At 32.5% G+C, this 27,566-nt stretch overlaps 1 protein-coding gene across 6 annotated transcripts in view; it reads left to right on the top strand.

The window, feature by feature from the left end:
* tgo (Aryl hydrocarbon receptor nuclear translocator homolog tgo) overlaps positions 1 to 27,566 on the top strand; it is a 97,317-nt gene that overhangs the window by 20,721 nt on the left and 49,030 nt on the right. For 2 of the 6 annotated variants that reach the window (XM_090162449.1, XM_090162448.1), the window contains exon 1: positions 22,641 to 22,788. The exons of the other annotated variants lie outside the window; for them this stretch is intronic. The gene's annotated coding sequence lies outside the window, so the exon portion shown is untranslated. Of the gene's footprint in view, positions 1 to 22,640; positions 22,789 to 27,566 lie in introns of those variants that run through there. 6 annotated transcript variants of the gene reach the window in all.

Genomic DNA, 27,566 nt, shown 5'->3' with positions numbered 1-27,566 from the left:
ATATTATCAGACAATAACATTTGTGAACATTATCAGACAATAGAATTTGTAAATATTATCAGACAATAACATTTGTAAAAATTATCAGACAATAGCATTTGTAAATATTATCAGACAATAACATTTATAAAAATTATCACACAATAACATTTGTAAAAATTATCAGACAATAGCATTTGTAAAAATTATCAGACAATAGCATTTGTAAAAATTATCAGACAAAAACATTTGTAAAAATTATCAGACATGAATATTTGTAAAAATATTATAAATGAAATAAAACAATTCATACTCGAAATTGGTTAAACAATTCGTAACTTAATATTGGTAAAACAATTCATACTCGAAATTATAAAAACAATTCATACTCGAAATTATTAAAACCGTTCATACTAGAAATTATTAAAACAATTCATACTCGAAATTATTAAAACAATTCATACTCGAAATTATTAAAACCATCCATACTCGAAATTATTAAAACAATTCATACTCGAAATTATTAAAACCATTCATACTCGAAATTATTAAAACAATTCATACTCGAAATTATTAAAACCATTCATACTCGAAATTATTAAAACAATCCATACTCGAAATTATTAAAACAATTCATACTCAAAATTATTAAAACAATTCATACTCAAAATTATTAAAACAATTCATACTCGAAATTATTAAAACAATTCATACTCGAAATTATTAAAACAATTCATACTCGAAATTATTAAAACCATTCATACTCGAAATTATTAAAACCATTCATACTCTAAATTATTAATACCATTCATACTCGAAATTATTAAAACAACTCATACTCGAAATTGTTAAAACAATTCATACTCGAAATTATTATAAAACGTTTTATGGGCGGGGGGGGGAAGACAATCGCCGAATTTTCCCCTTCCGACGGCAGCAGGTGATAATGCGTCTTAACCAATGAAAACTGTACGCAAGAAAATGCATGACTTTTGACGGGTTGCGTTCTCCTTGGGTGGGGTGTTGTGTTTGTTGCTCCTAAGTGGCAGCTAGGAGTAATAAACACAAGGAGAACGCAGCTAGCCTTTAAACACGCTAACGCAGTGTTGTGTACAAATTTCATTGGACGAGCCTTTACGCTGAACGTTTTATGGGCGGGGGGGGGGGAGATAATCTTAACCAATGAAAACTGTACGCAAGAAAATCCACGACTTTTGACGGGTTGCGTTCTCCTTGGGTGGGGTGTTGTGTTTGTTGCTCCTAGATGGCAGTGCGTAACAAACGATGCCTCTTTCCCCGTAACAATACCCCCGTTTATAGCATGGTTCACGTATTTCGAATAAGATCTGAATTATATTACCGCGAACATTTTGCTCTGGGGTCAATCAACCCTTACGTTGCCGGAGATTTCGTAGCTCGTAATGGCGGAATGACTCGAACCGCGCCTATTATTATGCCAGAAAAAAGAACGCGCTTCATGCACAAAGCGCCAGATATTTCCCGTAATCGAGCAGGTATTCACTTTTTAAATAATCCAGCCTCAAAAAGCAGGGAGGGGGGAGCTCGAAAAAGCGCGTCACGACTTTTCGGAAGAGGGGTCAAGGGGTGACCCTCCTCGCGTGGAAAAAATATTTTCCCTCGTCTCGGAGCGGTTATTCTGGTGGGCCAGTGAGGCCTCTCCCCCCCCCCCGTTCTAGGATGTACTTAGACCCCCAAAAACTCAAAAGCGCCACGGAACTGAAAAGACTCTTGTCTCAGCGAAAGTGTATAATTCTTATTTACGAACTTCAGAAACACAACTACCGTGCGCGGAGGTTGAAAGAGCTCTCTGACTCTCTCCATCAGGAATTGACCTTTGCCGATGGTTTGGGAGATGGTGCGCTGAAGAGGGTACATCCTTGTCGCTCGTAACAGCCGCGGGTTGCCCCTGATCCGCACTAACGAGAGAATCCACGTCACCCATTACCATTAGATGGAAGGATTTGGCGGCTAAGATTATGCCATTTATTTTACGAATGGACTCGCTAAATCCTTTCTGGATTGGAGTTATTTTATAGATAATAATAGTCATCATATAAGTGAACAGTTTTGCCGGCCTAAGATTTCAATAAATTGTAGTAATTACCTAACAAGAGACTGCTTGCCTTATTTTTCTAGATATCCTAGATTAGCCAACTAAAATTACACCGATTAGACTATTTATTTCAATTTTCGTTTAGACTACCGACCTAAAATTTTAATAATTGAACTATAAACCTAAAATTTAAATAACTTAAAAATCTGCCTAAAATCTCAATAATCGTCAAAATTGAACTATAAACCTAAAATTTTAATAATTCAACTATAAACCTAAAATTTAAATAACTTAAATATCTGCCTAAAATCTCAATAATCGTCAAAATTGAACTAACTACCTAAAATTCCAATAATTGGACTAACTTCCTAAAATTTCAATAATAAAAATAACTACTTATATTTTCAATAATTAAAATAGCTACTTATATTTTCAATAATAAAAATAACTACTTATATTTTCAATAATTAAAATAGCTACTTATATTTTCAATAATAAAAATAACTACTTATATTTTCAATAATTAAAATAGCTACTTATATTTTCAATAATAAAAATAACTACTTATATTTTCAATAATTAAAATAGCTACTTATATTTTCAATAATAAAAATAACTACTTATATTTTCAATAATTAAAATAGCTACTTATATTTTCAATAGTTAAAATAACTACTTATATTTTCAATAATTAAAATAACTACTTATATTTTCAATAATTAAAATAACTACTTATATTTTCAATAATTAAAATAACTACTTATATTTTCTATAAATAAAATAACTACTTATATTTTCAATAATTGAACTATATACCTAAAATTGCAATAATTGAACTATATACCTAAAATTGCAATAATTGAACTATATACCTAAAATTGCAATAATTGAACTATATACCTAAAATTGCAATAATTGAACTATATACCTAAAATTGCAATAATTGAACTATATACCTAAAATTGCAATAATTGAACTATATACCTAAAATTGCAATAATTGAACTATATACCTAAAATTGCAATAATTGGACTATCTATCTAAATTTCCCTTAACCAAACTAAAATTATAAAACTAAATTTCCTACAGGTGTGAAATTTGATTAAATATTTCTCAACACATTTTAGGGACAGTAAAGGTACTTGAACCCAATTTAATTCGCAGCCACTAATTCAATTTCCTCAACGAATAAAAATATTTTAACATTTTCAAATATATTATATTACTCTCGATATTAATATGTAAAAAGTACCTTACAAAAAAAAAATGGAATTTTGAGATAAATGCGGAATGGTTGTCCTACTTCGGTTTTTTCTCGTGCTAATTAGTGCCGCTTTCAGAAGTTTCGCGTCATTTGTGGATGTAAAAGAAACGGATTGTTTCGTAGTCGGACAAGGAAAGAGGCGAAAATCGTGAGGGCGCATTTAATCACTTCGAAGACCCGAAATTATACGCTGGTTCTTTTGCGCTTTTTTACCTTCTTTCTCTCACTCGCTCACTCTGGTCCGAATAAATTAAATTTGGCGGGTGATAAAAAAGGGGGTGTCACGGTTGGAAGCCCCCATTCGCGGACTGACAGCTACCGATTAATTATCGACGTCGTCAGATACCCAGGATCAGCCGGGGAAATATTTTACTTGCTAATTTGCTTTGTATAGTTGCCGTACAAGGATTTTTGGCAGACGCGTCACGAAATAACCGATATCATATCGGTTTTTACCGGTAATCACCCGATATCATGTCGGTTAACCGATAACCAGTTTGGGATAAAATTAAACCGATATCATATTGGTTTTACCGATTTTAGCTTTAGGATAAATATAAACCAATATCATAACAGATTTACTGATAATTAGTTATAAACCGATAGCATACAATGGTTTTACCGATTTTAGCTTTAGGCTAAAAATAATCCAATATCATATCAGATTTACTGATAATTAGTTATAAACCGATAGCATACATTGGTTTTACCGATTTTAGCTTTAGGATAAATATAAACCAATATCATATCAGATTTACTGATAATTAGTAATAAACCGATAGCATACATTGGTTTTACCGATTTTTAGCTTTAGGATAAATATAATCCAATATCATATCAGATTTACTGATAATTAGTTATAGACCGATAGCATACATTGGTTTTACCGATTTTAGCTTTAGGATAAATATGAACCAATATCAAATCAGATTTACAGTTTAAGACAAATATTAAACAATATCATATTGGTACCGATAAATTATGATAATACCATGATACTGATAACCGGTTTGAGAAAATATTTCCACCTGACACCGGTCAGATAAATTAATCTATGCTATCCAATATTATGGGTTAATAACAATATTAGATTAAGTTACTATACTTATTAACCGATAATACTATTTAATCGATAATTAGTTTAGGATATGTATAAGCTGTTAAACCGATAACAGATTTAAGATACAGCAATAAATTTTTTAATAATCGATAATTCTATTTTACCGATAATTGGTGTTTTGAATAAATATAAACTGTTAAACCAATGTTATGGATTTCGAATAATGAGTTTAAGATATTCATGTAAACCAATATTAACCGATCATACTATTTTACCGACAATTGGCTTAGGATAATGTATACACAGTTTCATTTACTAGATATATTTTCAATTGTTACCTTGACATTAAAAATAATATTCGACAACATTTTTTTTATAAAAAGCAAAATATTTATATCTGTAACACAAATTCGAAAATATGCTCCTTTGATTTTTAATTATTTAACTAAACAGACGTTTTTACTTAAAAACTATTAAGTTATATTAATTTTTTATTTATATTTCTACATAAAAAGACTTGATTCCAACTGAAATAGACTTTTAATATTCACTGAAATACTTTTAATATCCATTGAAATAGACTTTTAATATCCACTGAAATCGACTTTTAATATCCACTGAAATAGACTTTTAATATCCACTGAAATAGACTTTTAATATCCACTGAAATACTTTTAATATCCATTGAAATAGACTTTTAATATCCACTGAAATAGACTTTTAATATCCATTGAAATAGACTTTTAATATCCACTGAAATAGACTTTTAATATCCACTGAAATAGACTTTTAATATCCATTGAAATAGACTTTTAATATCCACTGAAATAGACTTTTAATATCCACTGAAATAGACTTTTAATATCCACTGAAATACTTTTAATATCCACTGAAATAGACTTTCAATATCCACTGAAATACTTTTAATATCCACTGAAATAGACTTTTAATATCCACTGAAATAGACTTTCAATATCCACTGAAATACTTTTAATATCCACTGAAATAGACTTTTAATATCCACTGAAATAGACTTTTAATATCCACTGAAATCGACTTTTAATATCCACTGAAATAGACTTTTTATATCCACTGAAATAGACTTTTAATATCCACTGAAATACATTTAATATCCACTGAAATAGACTTTCAATATCCACTGAAATACTTTTAATATCCACAGAAATAGACTTTTAATATCCACTGAAATAGACTTTCAATATCCACTGAAATACTTTTAATATCCACTGAAATAGACTTTTAATATCCACTGAAATAGACTTTTAATATCCACTGAAATACATTTAATATCCACTGAAATAGACTTTCAATATCCACTGAAATACTTTTAATACCCACTGAAATAGACTTTTAATATCCACTGAAATAGACTTTCAATATCCACTGAAATACTTTTAATATCCACTGAAATAGACTTTCAATATCCACTGAAATACTTTTAATATCCACTGAAATAGACTTTCAATATCCACTGAAATACTTTTAATATCCACTGAAATAGACTTTCAATATCCACTGAAATACTTTTAATATCCACTGAAATAGACTTTTAATATCCACTGAAATACTTTTAATATCCACTGAAATAGACTTTTAATATCCACTGAAATAGACTTTCAATATCCACTGAAATACTTTTAATATCCACTGAAATAGACTTTTAATATCCACTGAAATAGACTTTCAATATCCACTGAAATACTTTTAATATCCACTGAAATAGACTTTTAATATCCACTGAAATAGACTTTCAATATCCACTGAAATACTTTTAATATCCACTGAAATAGACTTTTAATATCCACTGAAATAGACTTTTAATATCCACTGAAATAGACTTTTAATATCCACTGAAATACATTTAATATCCACTGAAATAGACTTTCAATATCCACTGAAATACTTTTAATATCCACTGAAATAGACTTTTAATATCCACTGAAATAGACTTTCAATATCCACTGAAATACTTTTAATATCCACTGAAATAGACTTTCAATATCCACTGAAATACTTTTAATATCCACTGAAATAGACTTTTAATATCCACTGAAATAGACTTTTAATATCCACTGAAATAGACTTTTAATATCCACTGAAATAGACTTTTAATATCCACTGAAATAGACTTTTAATATCCACTGAAATACTTTTAATATCCACTGAAATAGACTTTTAATATCCAGTGAAATACTTTTAATATCCACTGAAATAGACTTTCAATATCCACTGAAATACTTTTAATATCCACTGAAATAGACTTTTAATATCCACTGAAATAGACTTTCAATATCCACTGAAATACTTTTAATATCCACTGAAATAGACTTTTAATATCCACTGAAATAGACTTTTAATATCCACTGAAATAAACTTTTAATATCCACTGAAATACTTTTAATATCCACTGAAATAGACTTTTAATATCCACTGAAATAGACGTTTCTACTTAGGTAGACTTTTAATTTATATATCTACATAAATAATTTTTAATTATTATCTGAAAAACTTAAAGAAACGAGATTTGTTTTACCAAAAAGTAAATATTTAAAGCAGCAAAATAGACTCGTGGAAAACATTCGAAAAACGTGAGTCTGATTGAATTGACAGTCAGGCTAGGCAGAAGATAGGAGGTAGGGGTATAGCCTCAAAAATGCGCTAATGCCTGTACTGAGAGCGACTCGAAATATTGTGGAAGCGAGCAGTCTAAAGTACTCAAAAAAAGTCCGATTGTAGACGGGTATATCGAACGTAAAGTAGCATCGAAGTCTACGGTATACATGTATTTGAAAAATCGGCCTTTGAACGGCAGATTCCATTGTTCTTCAGAATGCGCACTTATTACGCCAGGAATTCCACGTTACCCGACACTAAAAACCTGAAAGAAGAAGGTGTTCCCCCGCCTTGAGAGCGCTATCGGGTAAGGGTGCGGGGGCTTCTAAGAACGCTACATTTGACTTACGGTATATCAAGCCTATAATTTATTTGCCAAAAGAATGCCTTCGTAATTTGGGTTAGCTGCCACCAACAAAAGGGTTCGGATGCCTGGAGAATAACCAAACGCTTAAAGGGACTTAATGATCGTATCTTCTGGCATCTGTCCGACCTCTGACCCCCGTGCTAAAGCAAAAGTTTGACCTGGAAATTGAGGTTCTCGATTTCGTGATTTTACTTAATAGAATGTAAGCTAATGCGAATATGAAAATTATGAAATTGAAAGTGTGATAACCTGATGAAACTCTCAATATGAAAACAAATATTGCGTTGTTAAAGGAAGTACAACCCTTACGGGGAAATTAAAATAGATCATTCATTTAAATCAAATTAATTTTTAAAATAAATCATTCATTTAAATCAAATGAATTTTTAAAATAAATCATACATTTAAATCAAATGAATTTTTAAAATAAATCATTCATTTAAATCAAATGAATTTTTAAAATAAATCATTCATTTAAATCCAATGAATTTTTAAAATAAATGATTCATTTAAATCAAATGAATTTTTAAAATAAATCATACATTTAAATCAAATTAATTTTTTTAAAATTAATCATTCATTTAAATCAAATGTGTTTTTAAAATAAATCCTTCATTTAAATCAAATGTGTTTTTAAAATAAATCCTTCATTTAAATCAAATGAATTTTTAAAATAAATCCTTCATTTAAATCAAATGAATTTTTAAAATAAATAATCCATTTAAATCAAATGAATTTTTAAAATAAATCATACATTTAAATCAAATTAATTTTTAAAATAAATCATACATTTAAATCAAATTAATTTTTAAAATAAATCATACATTTAAATCAAATTAGTTTTTAAAATAAATAATTCATTTAAATCAAATTAATTTTTAAAAGAAATAATTCATTTAAATCAAATGAATTTGTAAAAGAAATCATTCATTTAAATCAAATGAATTTGTAAAAGAAATCATTCATTTAAATCAAATGAATTTTTAAAATTAATCATTCATTTATACTTCCAACCATTAAACTAAATTACAAGAAGCAAATAAATTTATTTCAGATTAAGTTAAATTATAATTTACATTACCGCTGCAAGTAAATTATTAATCAATTTGCCTACAAAAAGAAGCTTCAAATGTTTAAAATTATTTGAAATCAAATAAATCGTGTGTTTCTATTTTGTTTTAAAAATTGATAAAATGCTGGCTATAAATAATCGGGTCTCATTTTTGAGGATAAATAAATCCGATTCAAACACAGGCTCTAACAAATTATAGGACCGAAAATACATTGTGGCAATAATTGCTGATAAAAACATCCACTTTTAGGGCGAACAGATTAGATAAACGGCCCTCAATATCACGAAAAACGAGCGACATTATCGGATATCGGAAACTCTTCGAAAAGTGGCCGACACTCCATTTAATTGAGAGTTTAAGCTCTTCGCGGGAACCTCTAGGCTTTCGCCGTACTTAGCAACGCCCCTTGTTTTTCGAGACAGATTAAAAGCGGATTATCGACGCCAACAAATCGAAAATAACGAGCCTCTCCAAATTCTACTGAGCGAATATTTAGTCAGTTCGATTTCGCAACATTCTATACAAGTGTTAAAATAATACGACTTTCGAGGTCACAAAACATTTTATGACACCGATTAGATCTCATTTCAGAGATTTTCAATGAGTTCTGACAATTTTTCTGAGCTTGCCATTGATTTCTCACAATTGTTCTGGGTTTTACAATGATTTATTACAAAACGTAAGGAATTTCCAACGGTTTCTCACAGTGTTTCTGAGATTTCCAGAAATTTCTCATACTTTTCTGAGATTTTCAGTAATTTCTGGCAATGTTTCTGAGATTTACAGTAATTTCTGACAATGTTTCTGAGATTTACAGTAATTTATCACAATATCTCGGAAATTTCCAGTAATTTCTCTTACTTTTTTTAGATTTTCAGTAATTTCTGACAAAGTTTCTGAGATTTCCAGTAATTTCTCATAATATTTCTGAGATTTCCAGTAATTTCTGACAACGTTTCTGAGATTACCAGTAATGCCTCACAATGCTTCTGAGATTTTCTGTAATTTCTGACAATGTTTCTGAGATTTTCTGTAATTTCTGACAATGTTTCTGAGATTTCCAGTTATTTCTAATAATGTTTCTGAGATTTTCACTAATTTCTCACAGTGTTTCTGAGATTTCCAATAACTTATCACAGTGTTTCTGAGATTTCCAATGATTAATCACAGCGTTTCTGAGATTTTCACTAATTTCTCACAGTGCTGAGATTTCCAATATCTTATCACAGTGTTTCTGAGATTTCCAATATCTTATCACAGTGTTTTTGAGATTTCCAATGGTTTGTCCGGGTTTATCAGAATTATTCTGTGATATCCATTGATTTATTAAATAATATCTGTGATTTCCAAGGGTATCCCACAATGTTTCTGAGCTCTAGCTTTTCCCGATTCATTTTATTGACTTCTTACCATTTTTCTGTTCATGGATTTCCTTTAGTGAAATATCTTGTACACCTGATTACATGTTTTCGATGTCATTTCTGGTATTTTCACTGATTCGTCACTATTTGTTGAATAGTTGATCAGTTTCAACTAGAAATGTTAATTTTTCTGAAAACTTTTCAGAGGTAGATATTTTGAGGGTTTCCAGATCAGCAATTCAAATGTCAAAATATTTGTCATCGTCGTAGGGGCAGTGAAAGTGAATCTATTGGAAGGATATTTGGAAATAAACTAGATTTACCGAGGTACTGTGCTGTAACGGAGCCCAAAGTACAACGGCGTTATAGAAATTTGGATGAAGTTGATCACCTAATTTATTCCACAAGAGTGTAAGGAAACCAAACGAAAATGGATTACTATGTTTCCCGATGTCCTAATGATCATAATTATACACATATAGAAGAAAATTATTAACTTTTGGAACATAACTATAGACTCATGGAACATAATTATAGACTCACGGAACATAATTATTGACTTCTGGAACATAATTATTGACTTCTAGAACTTAATTATTGACTTATAGAACATGATTATTGACTTTTGGAACATAATTATTGACTTTTGGAACATAATTATTGACTTCTAGATAATCTAGAACATAATTATTGACTTCTAGAGAATCCAGAACATAATTATTGACTTTTGGAACATAATTATTGATTTCTAGAGAATCTAGAACATAATTATTGACTTTTGGAACATAATTATTGACTTTTGGAACATAATTATTGACTTTTGGAACATAATTATTGACTTCTAGAGAATCTAGAACATAATTATTGACTTCTAGAGAATCTAGAACATAATTATTGACTTTTGGAACATAATTATCGAATTCTGGAACATAATTATCGAATTTTGGAACATAATTATTGACTTTTGGAACATAATTATTGACTTCTGGAACATAATTATTGACTTTTGGAACATAATTTTTGACTTCTGGAACATAATTATTGACTTACATAACGTAATTATAAATTAACGTTGTGCCTTTTTAAAGACTTCTTTGACGAATTTAACTTAATTTTAAATTTTGTAGCTACCATTCAAGATCGCGCCAATAAACTTTGTTTCTTAAAAAGCATTCTTTGAAAGAATCCAATACCAGTGTACGTAACACGCGAGGGGGACCTGCAACCAGCCAATTATATTACGGCACCACGGTTGTTTCTAGAAACATTTAATTTCCAATTTCGCCAGGGGCTGTTCACGTTTAGGGTTCCATTCGCTTAGAATAACAGCCGCCAGGGAGCGCTCCAATTCCGGGATCATGATCGTCATCAGCGCGCGCGCGATGCATTCTTAGAAGAATTTTACCCCCCCCCCCCCCACACACACACGGTCGTTTCTTCTTCATCTTATAGGCTTTTTTTTTCTTATATTTTGGGAGATTATTTTTGCAACACAAATTGCGAAGGGTTGCTTTTTTGGGCTATTCGGAGGCGTTGTTTTTCTCTAACAGACTTAATAGTTTCGTAGTAATGTAGAAAATCATTTTGATACGAAGAAAGCCTTTAAAGGTAGTTTTATCAAACCGACCAAAAAGGTAATCGACGCGGAGTAGTCTTCGGAATAAACGTTTGACTTTCGACAAATTCCAAAATGATTGTTTAAGTTTCTTGTCGACGCTAAACGTTATTTCTGAAAGGTAATGTTTTTGAAAATAGTTCGAATTTTTGGCGTGTAAATTGTCGGTTCGATGTTCGCACGCTTTTGAAAATGGTTAGTTTGACTTTTCACAATGGAAATAATGTTCGGCTTCGATTTTTATTTTGGGCGAATATAGTGATATAGGGTAAAATGGTCGGTTTGGATTTTTACATTTGTGGTAAAATGATCGTTTTGGATTTTAACATCGGGGAAAATATCGGTCGCTTTGGATTTGGACGTCGGGGAAATATTAGTCGGTTTGGATTTTGACATCGGGGCAAAAGTTATCGATTTGGATTTTGACATCGGAGAAATAATGGTCGGTTTAGATTTTGACATCGGGGAAATATTGATCAGTTTAGATTTTGACATCGGAAAAATATTAGTCGGTTTGGATTTTGACATCGGGGCAAAAGTTATCGATTTGGATTTTGACATCGGAGAAATAATGGTCGGTTTAGATTTTGACATCGGGGAAATATTGATCAGTTTAGATTTTGACATCGGGGAAATATTAGTCGGTTTGGATTTTGACATCGGAGAAATAATGGTCGGTTTAGATTTTGACATCGGGGAAATATTGATCAGTTTAGATTTTGACATCGGGGAAATATTAGTCGGTTTGGATTTTGACATCGGAGAAATAATGGTCGGTTTAGATTTTGACATCGGGGAAATATTGATCAGTTTAGATTTTGACATCGGGGAAATATTAGTCGGTTTGGATTTTGACATCGGAGAAATAATGGTCGGTTTAGATTTTGACATCGGGGAAATATTGATCAGTTTAGATTTTGACATCGGGGAAATATTAGACGGTTTGGATTTTGACATCGGAGAAATAATGGTCGGTTTAGATTTTGACATCGGGGAAATATTGATCAGTTTAGATTTTGACATCGGGGAAATATTAGTCGGTTTGGATTTTGACATCGGGGCAAAAGTTATCGATTTGGATTTTGACATCGGAGAAATAATGGTCGGTTTAGATTTTGACATCGGGGTAATATTGGTCGGTTTTGATTTTGACATCGGGGAAATATTGATCAGTTTAGATTTTGACATCGGGGAAATGTTAGTCGGTTTGGACTAGAAAAATGAGCTACGCATTTTCTCATTGGCAAGAAAAAATGCACCGTTTCTCTTCCCATTAATATCGTGCACTTACTCCCCAAATTAAAACACACCAATTGTGTGGGGGGGGGGATATCTAAGTAATAGGGGTTTAAAAGCTTTTATAATTTCGATTGAACAGAAATGCCTTTTTCAAATCACTCCTCGCACTCTAGACGTCCCCCTCCCTCTTCCAACATGGAAAAACAGAATAGCTTTATTAATACTAAGAAGGTAAAAGAAGGGGTTTTTTTTGAAGACGGAACCGCGCTACGAGAACTGACTATTAACTAAGCCCCCCCCCCCTCCCGAAATTCAAATGGAGGTTTAGTTCCCCCCCCCCCCCCCGACAGATTGAAGGTTTTTATTCTCGCATCTGAAAAGGGGGAGTATTAAAAGTAAAGGTGGGGTGGGACCCCCGACGGAACCACAACATACTACCATAATCTTACGCGGTAAAGAAAGGGATATTTTCTCTTTTTTCGTCTTCTTGAAAACAAGTTGCCGAAGGCAGTATATAGTTCGGTGCTTAAGTCGTCATCCACATCAGTGCAACATTTAACAAGAAAAGAGCAGTAATAATATTACAACTTTAATTAAATTACTTAAATATTTATTTTTATTCATTTCATTTTTATTTAATTCTTAATTTTATTCAATTCATTTTAATTTAATTCTTAATTTTATTCAATTCATTTTAATTTAATTCTTAATTTTATTCAATTCATTTTAATTTAATTCTTAATTTTATTCAATTCATTTTAATTTAATTCTTAATTTTATTCAATTCATTTTAATTTAATTCTTAATTTTATTCAATTCATTTTAATTTAATTCAATTCATTTTAATTTTATTCAATTCATTTTAATTTAATTCTTAATTTAATTTAACATTACTTTAATTTAATTCTTAATTTTAATTTAACATTACTTTAATTCTTCATTTTAATTTAACATTACTTTAATTCTTCATTTTAATTTAACATTAATTTTATTAAACATTAATTTAATTCTTAATTTTATTAAACATCAATTTAATTCTTAATTTTATTAAAAATTAATTAAATTCTTAATTTTATTAAACATTGATTTAATTCTTCATTTTAATTAGAAATTAATTTAATTCTTCATTTTAATTTAACATTAATTTAATTCTTCATTTTAATTTAACATTAATTTAATTCTTCATTTTATATAACATTAATTTAATTTTTCATTTCCATTTAACATTAATTTAATTCTTCATTTTATATAACATTAATCTAATTTTTCATTTCCATTTAACATTAATCTGCTTCCCTTTCATTTAATACTAATTTACTTCCTTTGCATTTAATACTAATTTACTTCACTTTCATTTAATACTAATGAAATCCTTAAATATTTAGGGCTTTTAACCGAAAACTAAAAGTTTACCACTCCAGCCCCAAAAGATATAAGGCACCACATTCTTAGAACACTCTCCTTCGGAAAAATTATGAAATTTGTCTCCCTTTATCAGAGTATAGATCCGGCGTCACCAACATAGCGCCGGACTGAAAATGGTTTCCTTCGCGAAGGGGATGTGGGTTTTTATTTGGTTTTTACTCGCTTTTTTAGTACGGCTCGTAAAAAGAGATTCTCGCCGCCCTAGGGGAGGGTGGCGCGGGCGGTTCGGGCTGACTCATAAAGGCACATACAGATTCCCCTTTACGGCTGGGGAAAAATCGTCTCTCTGTCCGTATATATTTTAGAGGGAAAATTTACAGTCGTCTTCCCCCGCGAGCGCCCTTCCCGGCACTCGTCGGGTGATTTGAAAGAAAGCCAATTTCCTCTCGACCAGGGGCGCCTAGGCGTAATTCACTCGCCGTTTCCCGAAGGCTGACCTACTCCAAGGACCCCCTTTTTTCGAGTCGCCCACTTTCGGAGAAAAGGTTTCTTTTTGGGAAAGAGTTGCTGTGGTCTCGACGGGTCGCGCTGATTTTAGGAAAAAATCAACTGCAGCGCGGGGTTGACGTGGTATCAGCCATACCCAACTGGTTAAAACCGGATATAGCCACTTGAAAAAATCCAGATATTTTTGGGCTTTTTTAAAAAATGTAAAATTTTACAATATTTTACTAAATTAATAGCTTTTATTTATAGATATTGAACTTATTAATAACCATGGTACAGTATATTAAAAAAACAATGAAACTGGAGAAGATCACACGGTATAAATTTATTCTTTGGAGACGTTTCGAGCCGTGGCCCTTTATCAATCCACTTCTTTAAGCCTATTATTATAAATTTAAAAAAACACGAGATTTTAAAGCACGTCGCGTGAGGCGCATGTGTGTCAAAAAATAAGGAAGAACGTGAAACAAAACAGATACCAAATGGAATAAATACTACAATAAAAATATAATTTTAAATATTAAGTAGACCCCAGTTAGTTATTTCTGAACAGCCTCTATCTAAATTTAAAGTACCCTTTTTTCGAATAAATATGCCTTCTAAGAATTTTCTCTTATACCAATTTGATTCTCTCTTTAGAATTTTGAAATTATCCTATTTTATCGAGTGAGAGTCATTTTCCCAAATTGGTATAAGAGAAAACCATAGACATAATAAAGAAATAGACCCAAGATTCTACGGTGGTTAAATACGGGAGCGATAACGAGCAGACAACCGGTATTTGTTCCGTATTCCTGTGGTACCACGTTTAAGCGACGCCTGTCGATTAGGCGAGAAAATACAAAATCATCACGTGACACGTCACACATGTTCGTGTTTGTAATCTTTTAGGTACTCTGACGTGATTCGCGAATATTTTGGCTGTGAGAATTTAAAATAAGGTAAATTTTTTTATAATTTTTAAATAAGTCAATTAATTCTTTCAAAACCCAAATAAAAAGCAGCAGATGATCTTATAATTAAAAACAAAAAATAAATGATATTTTGTCAAAGGCTTAAGTAACTATCCGGTTTGTTGTGGAACTTGTGGTTATGGCTTGTTATGGGAATATTCTGAGATTCGAAATTGTAAACAAAAGTAAATGGAATTTCGATGAAAAGGATGATTCTACTAAAGGTATGTAGCTATTGTCCTTGAAAAAAAATTAGCTTTGACAATTTAAGTCTGATGGCTTGACCCTTCATTTCTAGATTTTTGTCCTTCGCTAATTTGTGGAGTCTGAGCTTGCAATATAAATTAATAATTTTCTGAATGATGATGTTCGATCCTGCCTATAGTTATAAAAAGATTTTTAAATAAGAATGAATATTCATTGAAATAATATGATAGTTTATTCCTACTTATAAAGCGCCACTAAACTTAAGTGGCGCTTTGGACTAGGCGCCCACTGGCTCTCTGTTTCGTATCCGTCCTGCCTTCCACAAGGAATTGTCTCGGTTACGAAGCAAAGGCTCGTGGAAGCCATGACAGAGACGTTACGAGGAGTAGTGAGCGCTTAGCCTAGGCCATGTAGTACCTAACGCTTAGGAATATTTATCCGGTTTAAAATCAGACGCAAAACCTTTAGGGGTGAATTTGATAAACGGGTAGTACTTTTATGTTAGCTAACATGTTTCATAATTCGTTTTGGTGATTTTTTTTATTAAAAATTTATAGAAAGTGTTTTCTACTAAAAATCTGGTTTTTATTTGGTAAAAAAAGGTTAATTTTAGTGTTTTTACGCATTGCAATAACAAGTAAAACAATACCGGAAAAGGTTTCATTCCATAAGTAGGATTAAATTATCATATTATTTCGATGAATATTCTTTCTTATTTAAAATCTTTTTATAACGAAACCTACAATACTTTCTCAATGGACAATTGCTGTAAATCGCGACACATTGAAATCATGATTTAATTTGTAATGATCACTTTTTAGAACAGGATATACAAATTGTAAATGGCAAAAGGTGGGTCACACCAAAAGCCATTCCAACTCTGGTTTGGTTTCCATAGAATTAAAACAAGTAAAAATAGTCAAAATAATTGTTTTATTTAATTTAAAGAAATTACATCCAGTTGAAAGTGAAATAGAAAAAAACCGGTGATGCTAACTTCTCACCTTTAAATTTTGACCAAGGATCATTTCGTGTAGGTTTAATTATGTTATTATAATTTGAGTAAGATCTCCTTGGTTTTTAGCCAATTTTGTTTAGTTGTTATGAAGAGATATTCCTCTCTCTATAAAGAAATGCTGTATTATGAAATATTGTTGGCATGGACATCTTACCAGATCACCATGAACATGTTTGATCCTGAAGTTGGAATCGAACATCATCATTAAGAAAGTTATTAATTTATATTGCAAGCTCAGACTCCACAAATTAGAGAAGGACAAAAATCTAGAAATGAAGGGTCAAGCCATCAGACTTAAATTGTCAAAGCTAATTTTATTTCAAGAACAATAGCTACATACCTTTAGTAGAATCATTCTTAATCCAAGGTAGAATCATCCTTTTCATCAAAATTCCATTTACTTTTGTTTACAATTTAGAATCTCAGAATATTCCCATAACAAGCCATAACCAGATTAACCACAAGTTCCACAACAAACCGGATAGTTACTTAAGCCTTTGACAAAATATCATTTCACAAATAGAATTTTTTGTTTTTAATTATAAGATCATCTGCTGCTTTTTATTTGGGTTTTGAAAGAATTAATTGACTTATTTAAAAATTATAATAAAAATTTACCTTATTTTAAATTCTCACAGCCAAAATATTCGCGAATCACGTCAGAGTACCTAAAAGATTACAAACACGAACATGTGTGACGTATCACGTGATGATTTTGTATTTTCTCGCCTAATCGACAGGCGTCGCTTAAACGTGGTACCACAGGAATACGGAACAAATACCGGTTGTCTGCTAGTTATCGCTCCCGTATATTTTTGGCAAATCAAACTCCGCGTAAGGTGTCTATTTCTTTATTATGTCTATGGAGAAAACTCTTCATATTCAAACAAATTGGGGGGAGTTCAAATTCTCCTCTAATTGAGGGGGACAGGGCAGGTTTAAAGTTCAAAAGTTCGCTGCCTCGCTTCGGTGACCCGGTCGGCGCGTCATAAACAAAAACTAGGAGGAAATCAAAATAATTTAATTATTTAATATAGTCATTTTGCTTACTTTGTTTAGTTTCAAAATTACAACAATAACAGCAGACAATTTCCTATTTAGAAAGGGAGTGACATAAGTGAAAGTCTACGCTTTTTCAATAAAATCCGGCTTTTTTCCAACCCTGCTGCAGCGACACCATGTTTCACCGAAATGAACTAAAATTTTACACGATTCCCCCATTTAAACTGTGCTTTTTTGTGATCCCTTAAATTATTGGTAGGTGCTACCTGAACTTCCTGAAGGGTTGCGAATTTGTATATTTCTTACAACGTGGCACTTAATTAATCTACGCCACGGCGCTAACTTAATCTACGCAGTGGAAGGACTAACTTAATTTACGCACCAGCGCTAACTTAATCGACGCAGTGAAAGGACTAACTTAATTTACGCACCAGCGCTAACTTAATCTACGCAGTGAAAGGACTAACTTAATCTAAGTAGCGGGAGGACTAACTTAATCTACGTAGTGGAAGGACTAACTTAATTTACGCAGCAGCGCTAACTTAATCTACGCAGTGAAAGGACTAACTTAATCTAAGTAGCGGGAGGACTAACTTAATCTACGTAGTGGAAGGACTAACTTAATTTACGCAGCAGCGCTAACTTAATCTACGCAGTGAAAGGACTAACTTAATCTAAGTAGCGGGAGGACTAACTTAATCTACGCAGTGAAAGGACTAACTTAATCTAAGTAGCGGGAGGACTAACTTAATCTAAGTAGCGGGAGGACTAACTTAATCTACGTAGTGGAAGGACTAACTTAATTTACGCAGCAGGCTAACTTAATCTACGCAGTGAAAGGACTAACTTAATCTAAGTAGCGGGAGGACTAACTTAATCTACGTAGTGGAAGGACTAACTTAATTTACGCAGCAGCGCTAACTTAATCTACGCAGTGAAAGGACTAACTTAATCTAAGTAGCAGGAGGACTAACTTAATCTACGCAGTGAAAGGACTAACTTAATCTAAGTAGCGGGAGGACTAACTTAATCTAAGTAGCGGGAGGACTAACTTAATCTACGTAGTGAAAGGACTAACTTAATTTACGCACCAGCGCTAACTTAATCTACGCAGTGAAAGGACTAACTTAATCTACGCAGTGAAAGGACTAACTTAATTTACGCAGCAGCGCTAACTTAATCTACGCAGTGGAAGGACTAACTTAATCTAAGTAGCGGGAGGACTAACTTAATCTACGTAGTGGAAGGACTAACTTAATTTACGCAGCAGCGCTAACTTAATCTACGCAGTGAAAGGACTAACTTAATCTAAGTAGCGGGAGGACTAACTTAATCTACGTAGTGGAAGGACTAACTTAATTTACGCAGCAGCGCTAACTTAATCTACGCAGTGAAAGGACTAACTTAATCTAAGTAGCGGGAGGACTAACTTAATCTACGTAGTGGAAGGACTAACTTAATCTACGCAGTGAAAGGACTAACTTAATTTACGCAGCAGCGCTAACTTAATCTACGCAGTGGAAGGACTAACTTAATCTAAGTAGCGGGAGGACTAACTTAATCTACGTAGTGGAAGGACTAACTTAATTTACGCAGCAGCGCTAACTTAATAGACGCCGCGGCGCTAGTTTAGTCTAAGCAGCCCGGCGAACCTAAGCTACGCAGCGGCGCAAATACAGATTCATAATTGTGAACGATATCAAAGAATGTGAAATTTATTAAACGAAACTTTAAGTAAGAAATATTTTAAAAGACTACAACCTCAAAATTAAAATACCGTTTGTCCGGTTAAAAATTAGCAATTTTTGATCAAGTTACGTCGTTTGCAATTAATTGGGTTCGAACCCGGATCCCATTTTTTCACGCAGTCGTCGCGGTACCGTTACCTAAAAGGCTACCATGATCGCTTTAAATAAAAAATACCCCGTTGTCTACGCGAATCTTCAACTTCCGGAACCCACGACGGACTTATTTTCCAATTCCGAGCCTCTCGGAGTCCTTGGATGGATCCTGCAGCAGAGAGAGAATCCGGAGAGCACGTTCAATCTTGCAGCGCGAGGAATTCTCGGGAAAAGAGACGCGAGGGGGCGCCGTGATTTAAAAGCAACGACTATTTTGTTCTACACCGCATACAGGTATAATGGACGGATCATTACTCGCCCAGCAGCCCCGCCTAGCGGCGACTTCATCCCCTCCCCGACAACAAGTCCCTACGCAGACTGCACCCCCCACCCCGCCCTTTTCTCTTGGGGGGGGGGGGGGGCGCCGATAAGCTTTCTTCTCTCCGAATGAAAAAAGGGAAGAAGGGGAAAACGTCGTTCATACCATAAGTCTATAATAACCTTCCATAAGTGTCTCTTTTCTGAGAGCAATTTACAGAGTGACGTCATAACGCGAAGAAAGTTGCCCAACTACTGGGACTCTGTACAGTTGTTACTTTTAATTCGGTTTTCTTTGATTTGCCAAGAATGTATTTATTTACACTTAGCTATAATGAAAATACGGATATTTATAGAATTAAACTACACATAATTATAGAATGGAATTACATATAATTATAGAATGAAACTACATATAATTATAGAATGAAAACTACATATATTTATAGAATGAAACTACATATATTTATAGAATGAAACTACATATATTTATAGAATGAAACTACATATATTTATAGAATGAAACTACATATAATTATAGAATGAAAACTACATATATTTATAGAATGAAACTACATATATTTATAGAATGAAACTACATATATTTATAGAATGAAACTACAAAAAATTATAGAATTAAACTTTACTGATATAGATTGAAAATACGGCTATTGCAAGAATAAAAATACAACTATCGATAGAATGAAAATACGGCTATTGATAGAATTATAATACGGCTATTGATAGAATTAAAATACGGCTATTGATAGAATTAAAATACGGCTATTGATAGAATTAAAATACGGCTATTGATAGAATGAAAATACCACTATTGATAAAATAGATAGCATTTAAATTGTGTCGAAACAGGGGTTAAGAATTTATCTTTTCTGATAGTAGGTGACACTGCTTTTGGAATGTTGACGCACACTTGAGTGGTTGACGCACACTTTAGTGACGTCAGGCAAAACTTAATCTGTGTAACTTATTAAACTAAATTACACGCTAATCGCTATTAGTGAACATCCTGAACCGGGAAAGTAGTTTCTCAAAAGGTCGAGAGGAGGCGCTCTTTACTTATTCCGTTCCAAATGGCCCTTTTATCCGGTACTCTCTTTTTACAGAGGCGGATTTCTATACAGCTATTAGACGGCGAGACGATTCCTTAAAAGAGACGGGAAAATAAAAAGGCGGTGCGGTAGGGATGGTGACGCGAAGATTGGCTTTTGGGACTGGAGTGGAAAAGGTTCGCGAAATTTGCGGAATACCTCGGGGATCGCGGGAAAGGATTCGCGGAGATGACAAACTTCGAAATTCCCCGGTATCATTCGCTCCCCTCCGCGAGAGATGGCGCTGATGTATCGCTTTGGGAGATACACGGTTGTTACGGAATTTCAAAACGACCCCGCTGTATCGATTTAAAGAGAGTACTGTCGTATTGGAGAAAAAAAGTCCGTTTCATCAGTGGCTGGAATCCCATTAAAGGGTTCAAACGCTCTTCGCGCCATCTATAGGCGGCCGACTCAACTAAGGCGAATTAAGAATATCTTCGCCGCGTTGAGATGGCGCCCAGAGAATTGGGGTGGTAAGAACACGCGTCCCAAACAGTGACCAATGCCCACCCATTAGAGAAGACCCGAGCTACCGGCCAATAAAAATACCCTACTCGAACTCGACTGGATAAACCCGCTAAATTCGAAACCCGACCGCGGGTATCCAAGGGTTACCCCGGGTTTACATTTTATATAGTTCATCTAATATCAACTATACAAATAGTAATGAACGGTTACTTATGTAATTAAAAAAATAAAAACCACTTTATTTACGTAATAAATATTTTAATTAAAAACAATTAAAATTGACAACTATTTTCACGCTCTATCAACATGTGGGGTACTGTGGTCAGTGGCGTAGACAAGGGGGGGTTTCCGTGTCCAAACCCCCCTTAGGTCTACCTTTGACTGTACTAAATTTCCACCCCTTCTTGACCCCCCTCTTAACATTCACATACTTCGACCCCCCTTGACTAATTTCTGGCTACGCCACTGGCTGTGGTTGTTGATCCACCTTAAGCAAAAAAGTTCATAATCACTTCAATGAATGTGTTTTGCAAAGGCTATATATTTTGTAGTTTATAGTTTGGGATATGTTCGAGCAGAGTATATATAAAATGTGTACGGATGAAGCTAACTTGTTGACGTCACATCTCTCTGTAGCTTAGAATAATAAAATCCGAAGATGTTTTATTTCTGCGGGTCGTCAGTGCTACTCAAGGCACTACAATAGAGCAGTACAACTCCGTAGCTATGGCTATAGCCGCCATTTCGGGGGAAAAGTCTTAATCTATGGGAAAGAGGGGGAAATCGTATCACGTGGACAGTGGTGGGCATATGTTTACACAGGAATTATAATATGGGTTAAAGTTCACTTAGAATAGCATAGTTCAGGACCGATATTGAAAATTTAAAATTACAGACAAGTTAAGGCACCCTCTATAAAACGTGAACGGGGGGACTTGTAGAAGATTAGTTTGTACGGAATAAACCAACGTCTTCGCTTCTACAAGTTTCCCCGTTCACGATTCCAAGGGGTGGCTTAACCTCTCTCATACCATCTTCGACGGTTTTCGGTCTACTTTATTATTTAGAATATTCCGTATTTTAGTTCGCGTTGCCACCAACAGATGGCAGACGAGTAGCTTTTTGTCAATTTGGTTTTAAATAGCGCTGAGACTCGCTTTAAGCGATTATTTGAACCGTTGGTTTCTGACAAAACTAGTTCACGCCCTTTTCCAGTAATACCGGATGGAAACTGAACCTTTAATTGTCTTTGCGGGATGCCGTACTGTAGATCGGAAGAAAATTGCGTTAATTTTAATTTAATAGTCATAGTTTCTCAAAGGGCATATCATGTAAGTTTTCTTTAAAATATTCCCTACCCTACATTTCGATTGTCATAATGGTAGAAGGAAATGAACGTGAACTACCAGGAACCCATAATTTTACATTTATAGATAATTTTAATTACTATTGGCGTTTGCCAAGGTAAAAATGCCTCAAGGTATAAATAATTTTTACACATTTCGAGGCCATTATTTCAGCTTCGAACCGTATTATTCAAATGAGTTTATTTTTTATTATAATTTTTAAATATGTGTGCCAATATATTTATGAAATATTTTGAAATATTTTATCGAGGGGCTGATCATTCCGCGTAATCGGTGTACAGAGCCGTACCTTTGACTGTACTAATGGGATTACGCGTAATCTTTTAAGTCCCTGCCTTTGGCAGTGCTAATCCGGTGTACAGACTTTCTAAGAGTGGTTAGCCCCTCGTATTTTATTTAAATATTTGCTCAAGCTCTCATGTTGAAGAAAATATCACGGTGATACTCTAAATAAGTTCTGAACTCTTTGGTGGTACTCTAAATAGGCTCTAAGCTCTGAGAATGATACTCTAAATAGGTTCATAGCTCTCGGAATGATACTTTAAATTGGTTCTTACCTCTTGGAATCATGCTCTAAAATGTTCTAAATTCTCGGAATGATGCTCTAAAATGTTCTAAATTATCGGAATGATACTCTAAAATGTTCTAAATTCTCGGAATGATACTTTAAAATATTCTAAATTCTCGGAATGATGCTCTAAAATGTTCTAAATTATCGGAATGATGCTCTAAAATGTACTAAATTCTCGGAATGATACTTTAAAATATTCTAAATTCTCGGAATGATGCTCTAAAATGTTCTAAATTCTCGGAATGATGCTCTAAAATGTTCTAAATTCTCGGAATGATGCTCTAAAATGTTCTGAATTCTCGGAATGATGCTCTAAAAGAAAGTTCAAAACACTTATAATCTTAATAAGTTCTAAATTCTTGGGTGATACTCGAAATAACTAAAGTATTTGGGTGAAAATGTTGAAAAAAAGTCGGTGTGATACTTTTAAGACGTTCCAAAAACCGGGTTGCCAAGGCTTAAAGAAATAGGGCCTGCATAGGCAGGGAAAATTCAGGAAATTTTAAGAACTGGAAAGGAATTACCTGGGAATTTAATAGTTGTTCCAAAACAAACGGTAGAAAGTTAGGAAATTTTAAGAACGGGAGTCTGGGAAATTAGTTATTTAGTTTTAACTTATTTTGAATATAAAATATAGGTTAAAAACCGACACATGTTTACATAGGTTCAAAACTTTGCAAGGAATACTGGACAATGTGAAAACGTACGGGAACCATTGCATTTCGATGCATTTAGTCTAAGCTAATATAGCGTCTATTAATACGATACCTATGTAACCTATCTAGTTTTCAACGGCAACCAAAAGATGGCGTACCGATAGCTTTCGGTCACGAATATTTAAAAGGAATTGCAACATTTGTTAAATAAATAGAGTCTCAGTTAGGGCTGACACGTAAAATTTGATATTTAAAAACGTTTATCAACACTCGTGAAATCACACGGCACAAATCAACATCAAACATCAGCGGCCTTCAGACTGATAGATCTAGTTGCTAAGTCGAACTATGAAGATAAAATTCAAATCTAAAGTACTTTTAAATCGACGCGCTGTAAAATGTTGTTTGAAAATGAAAGCCTAATTTCAATTGATAAAGCCCTATCTTAAAATGACTCGGAGGGAAAAATGAATACGTCTACACGGCGAAAACTATAATGCCCTTGATAAGCGAATAAAAAAATTGACCGCTAGAAGTCGCAGTTGGGGTCGAAGATCTTTCACACGCACTTCCGGTTCACTTTTTAATTACGGAGAGCACTAGTCTTATCTGTCCATCAGAATTGGGAGAGCCCCTACCTCAGTGTATCACGCCATTTAATTATCGCATTTATTAATTAATTAACCTTTTATGAAATGAATTAATAATTAAGATAAAAATTGTAGTTTTTCCTGCAATGTTCTTACTATAATTTGAGAAAAATATCGTCCGATATTAATTCTGTCATTAACAGTTTCTCATCCCGTAACCTATAACATTGGAATTTTCGAATCCTCTATTAACCATACATTGGAATTTTCGAATCCTCTATTAACCATACATTGGAATTTTCGAATCCTCTATTAACCATACATTGGAATTTTCGAATCCTCTATTAACCATACATTGGAATTTTCGAATCCTCTATTAACCATACATTGGAATTTTCGAATCCTCTATTAACCATACATTGGAATTTTCGAATCCTCTATTAACCATACATTGGAATTTTCGAATCCTCTATTAACCATACATTGGAATTTTCGAATCCTCTATTAACCATACATTGGAATTTTCGAATCCTCTATTAACCATACATTGGAATTTTCGAATCCTCTATTAACCATACATTGGAATTTTCGAATCCTCTATTAACCATACATTGGAATTTTCGAATCCTCTATTAACCATACATTGGAATTTTCGAATCCTCTATTAACCATACATTGGAATTTTCGAATCCTCTATTAACCATACATTGGAATTTTCGAATCCTCTATTAACCATACATTGGAATTTTCGAATCCTCTATTAACCATACATTGGAATTTTCGAATCCTCTATTAACCATACATTGGAATTTTCGAATCCTCTATTAACCATACATTGGAATTTTCGAATCCTCTATTAACCATACATTGGAATTTTCGAATCCTCTATTAACCATACATTGGAATTTTCGAATCCTCTATTAACCATACATTGGAATTTTCGAATCCTCTATTAACCATACATTGGAATTTTCGAATCCTCTATTAACCATACATTGGAATTTTCGAATCCTCTATTAACCATACATTGGAATTTTCGAATCCTCTATTAACCATACATTGGAATTTTCGAATCCTCTATTAACCATACATTGGAATTTTCGAATCCTCTATTAACCATACATTGGAATTTTCGAATCCTCTATTAACCATACATTGGAATTTTCGAATCCTCTATTAATGATACATTGGAATATTTTATATCATGTTTAACATACTTGGCTTCATATTAGATTACTTCCCTATAGATTTTATTATTATATTTATTTTATTTTTATTTTTATTTTCATTTTATATGTTTTAAACTTTATTTTATAATATATTTTTAAATTTCTTTATTTTTATCCAACAGTTTTTACTTTTTTTTATTTTGATCCTATATTTTTTAATTTATTTATTTTTATCTATTATTGTTTAAACTTCTTTATTATCATAAGATAGTTTTAAATTTCTTTATTTTTATCCAAAAGTGTTTAATTTTTTATATTCATGCTATATTTTCAAATTTCTTTATTTTCATCCTATATTTTTAAATTTCTTCACTTTTATCCTATGTTTTTAAATTTCTTTATTTTCATCCTATATTTTTAAATTTCTTTATTTTCATCCTATATTTTTTAAATCTCTTTATTATCCTATATTTTTAACTTCTTTACTGTCTTATATGTTTAACGTCTGTATCCTATATTTTTAATAATTATTTTATCACATATTACCTATACATTTAAAAAAAAATTATTTAACTTCTCTCTTAATTTTGAATTTTCGTCCAATATTTTTAAATATTTTGATTAAATTATACCTTTAAGATTGACCTTTGAATTTCCTATAAAGGTTTATTTTCTACTTTGGACTACTTATAATGATATCATTGATAATTTGTTCTGTCTACCACCGTTTTCACTTCCCTCGAAGTTAGTTTAAAACAAGATGTCACGGACATTTAATTACACACAAGCCCCCCGAATGTATTAACAATATTTAAAATATTAAATTAATATTTGAACAAATTTCCAATCATCTTGTACATTACCAAACCCAAGAGGAATTTTATCTAAAAATAATTTTTCGAGTTACCGGGATTTGGAAATAAAGTATCGAAACGCGAACAAGTTAATTTCAATTAATTTTTAGACAAACCTTCGAGTTACATGGTTTTGGAAATAAAGTAGCGAACGCTAACACGTTAATTTCAATTAATTTTTAGACAAACCTTCGAGTTACATGGTTTTGGAAATAAAGTAGCGAACGCTAACACGTTAATTTCAATTAATTTTTAGACAAACCTTCGAGTTACCTGGTTTTGGAAATAAAGTAGCGAACGCTAACACGTTAATTTAAATTAATTTTTAGACAAACCTTCGAGTTACCTGGTTTTGGAAATAAAGTAGCGAACACTAACACGTTAATTTCAATTAATTTTTAGACAAACCTTCGAGTTCCCTGGTTTTGGAAATAAAGTAGCGAAACGCGAACAAGTTAATTTAAATTAATTTTTAGACAAACCTTCGAGTTACCTGGTTTTGGAAATAAAGTAGTGAAACGCGAACACGTTAATTTAAATTAATTTTTAGACAAACCTTCGAGTTACCTGGTTTTGGAAATAAAGTAGCGAAACGCGAACAAGTTAATTTCAATTAATTTTTAGACAAACCTTCGAGTTACCTGGTTTTGGAAATAAAGTAGCGAAACGCGAACAAGTTATTTTAAATTAATTTTTAGACAAACCGTCGAGTTACCTGGTTTTGGAAATAAAGTAGCGAAACGCGAACACGTTAATTTAAATTAATTTTTAGACAAACCGCATTTTTCGAGTTACCTGGTAGCGACACGAGAATGAATTTTTTATTTCTTATTTTTAGTTAGATGGCGCCTGTATCAATTGGTACCATATTAAAAGATGAAAATAGTGCGTAAGCTGTGGGG

This window comes from Leiobunum rupestre, chromosome 11 (assembly GCF_980474605.1).
Source record: "Leiobunum rupestre chromosome 11, qqLeiRupe1.1.hap1, whole genome shotgun sequence".
Lineage (NCBI taxonomy): Eukaryota > Metazoa > Arthropoda > Arachnida > Opiliones > Sclerosomatidae > Leiobunum > Leiobunum rupestre.
This window is presented reverse-complemented; position numbering and strand designations above follow the sequence as displayed.